Source organism: Lactuca virosa, chromosome 4 (assembly GCF_052849685.1).
Source record: "Lactuca virosa cultivar CGN04683 chromosome 4, Lactuca_virosa_CGN04683_v6, whole genome shotgun sequence".
In the NCBI taxonomy this organism is placed as follows: domain Eukaryota; kingdom Viridiplantae; phylum Streptophyta; class Magnoliopsida; order Asterales; family Asteraceae; genus Lactuca; species Lactuca virosa.
Window position 1 is genome coordinate 430,004,733 of NC_136429.1, and position 2,986 is coordinate 430,007,718.

General features: G+C 41.8%; 1 pseudogene; it reads right to left on the reverse strand.

Annotated features, from left to right (window-relative positions):
- Window positions 1-245: 245 nt before the first annotated feature.
- Window positions 246-1,770, reverse strand: LOC145169163 (UDP-glycosyltransferase 88B1 pseudogene; annotated as a pseudogene).
- Window positions 1,771-2,986: the final 1,216 nt, after the last annotated feature.

A 2,986-nucleotide genomic window follows, 5' to 3' on the forward strand; every position in this document is an offset into this window, starting at 1 on the left:
GTCAACGTATTCTGTGTTTACATTGATTGATTGCATATTATGCGACCAACCGTAAGGGAATATCCCCAAACAACATCATCTTCTGAGGACTAATAATAGAGAAATTCGGCGCCATAGCCTGCTCAATGTTTAATGTCAACTTTTTAACTACTATAAAAGTCACTATTTTATAGTTAATGACAAATAAACAACTTACATATTTTTAATAATATATTTATTTATATTTTAACTATAAACTTAACACATTGAACACCGGCCGATCACACTACATGGTGGTCCATGAATCACATAAATTTTTGAACTCGACAAGGGAGGAGCCACCGTCTGCCGTCGCAGCTTTTGCCCTTCGACTCATCTCTAAAACCTGTTCCCTTACTACTCTCCCTTCTTCACCCTCCCTCAACTCCTTCACCTTCTCCTCCACAGCCATCGCAGTTACAAACCCATCTGGCTCAATATCCAACGCGAGTGCCACCTTCATTTCTTCAACTAAATACACCCTATTCATCTTCTGCTCCGCATACAATGGCCATGCAACTATTGGTACCCCATTTACCACCGCTTCAAGCGTCGAGTTCCACCCACAATGACTCACAAATCCACCCACCGATTCATGACCAAGTATAGCCAGCTGGGGTGCCCAATCTTTCACCACCAGTCCCACATCCCTAGTCCTTGCGATAAACCCTTCTGGAAAAATAGCATCAACATCGTGCTCTTTATCACCGGAATTCGACACACTTTCATCATCTGGTGGTGATCGCACCACCCACAAAAATCTTTGCTTGCTTCTCTCCAACCCTATCGCTATTTCTTTCAACTGCCTTTTCTTGAAAACACCCACACTCCCAAAGGATAAAAACACTACACTTTTAATTGGTTGTAAGTTCAACCATTTTAAGCACTCGTTTTCACTGGGATCCACTTCATTGTCATCAGCGATCAAAGGTCCAATGAAATAAGTTGGTGGAGTTTGACCTTCGGGGATGCATTTACCATCCCGGAGAGCGTCAACAGCTCTTTTTTCGAACCCAACAAAGGTGTTTGCAATGATGCCGGTGGATTTTGCCATGGTTCTGGCTGTGTTTATGAAGTCTTTGTAGGCGGGTCTGTTTTTATCAACGAAACCTGCGGGAAAATGGGAAGAATGGATTGGAGGTACTCCAGGAATATCAAACACAATATTTTGATCTTTAATGGAGCCGGAGGTGATGTTGTCGATGGTGGGGAGATGTAAGAACGAACAGAGGCCGGAAGCGCCACCGGTGTAGAAGTAGTAAGTGGGTAAGTCGAGGTTTTTAGAGACTTGGAAAGCGGCGTTCGTAAAGAAATCAAGAATCACAGCTTTGATGGTGGATTTCTCCGTGATGGCTACGAGTGTGTTGTGGAAAATAGGGTTGTAAAGCTCATGGATCGCGAAATTAAGGCGGATGATATCAGAAGAGAAGCCTGGTGGAATAACGATGGTCGGGAAGTGGCGGAACGTGATGGAAGGGACGGTGGCAGAGACGGTTTTGATGTATTTTTCTGTGGGGCCGGTTTCAAAAGGTGGCGGAGTGATGAGAATGACGAGAGAGACTAAAGGATGGTGGTTGAGGATGAGTTTTCCGAGCTCCACCATGGAAACCAGGTGGCCTCTCCCCGGAGAAGGATACATAACAACCGTCGCTGATTCCATTCCTTTTTTGTGTGTGTATGTGTTACAGTGTTAGCTAGAACTCAAAGAGTAGAGAAGTCGATATTGTTTTATTTAAACAAGAAACATGTAAATGAAGGTCTAAAAGTGTTATCTTGAGAGCACAACTCAAAACCTTATATAAACGGGGGTGGGGGCCATCTTGGTGCAGCTGAAGAAATAACAATCCACAAACTCACATAGAAAACTCTATCTGGGGCCTACTTCCTAGTCCCTAAGAATAAATTACAGTTACGGTCTTTATGATAGTGTGGTTTGCTGCGGAGCTATACAGAGGCCGGGGGAGGCCATGGTCCCCATCTTTTTCCTTCTCTTGCTAGTTAAATACCATACCCTTACTCATGTATCTTATACTATCTTTTCATTTTTAGATTATAATAATTAAAAAAACAATTTACCTCATTTTTTATTAAAATTTGAAGTACGCATATGTATTTCGTTTATTAATTAGACAAAACTGCAAAAATGGTCCATGTGGTATGCATTTTTTTGGGGTTTTAGTCTAAACCTCGACTTTTTTGGCTTCGAGGTCCTTTTGGCTATGTTTGTACGTAAATTTGATCCCTCGTAAAATTGAAATGACTATAATGCCCTTCTGATATATTTTTTATGTTTTTGCTATTTAATTTAAATAAAAAAAATAATAATAATTAATTTGGAGTCACATCTCTCTCTTCATAAAACCTCCCTTACCCTCCTCTCACCTTTAACCACCATTACTCCACCATATCTCTCTCTCCATAAAACCTCCCTTACCCTCCTCTCACCTTTAACCACCATTACTCCACCATAGCTGCCACCACCTCTTTCCCCACTGGAAACCACCATCCCCACCACCTGCAGCCTCTTCACAATCTCATATTTTTTTGCAGACCAAACCTAGAGGAAAGTTTCTGATTATACATTTGAATACCAAGCAAAAAATCTAATTCAAATCGACAGTGACACACAAATCCACCCACCGACCAAAGGGGATCGTTTTTTTTTCACCCACTGTTCTGATTGAGGCTCGCCAACACCATCCCTACGTCAAGCTAGTACCGTCATTCACAGCAGTAACGAATCACCACCATCTCATTCCATTACTAGGGATGGATAAAACGAAATTGAAGAACAAGAAGCCACCTGGTGTGCCTGTTCCACCCCCAATCAACCCCACCAAGGCTGGGTAGAAAGATGAAGAACGGAGGTACTACTTTCCTAATTGGTTATCAGCGAATACTAAAAAAAAGGTTGGATTCTTTTTGCTGTAATTGTCGATTGATGTTTGACACAAACGAACCCAAAAAA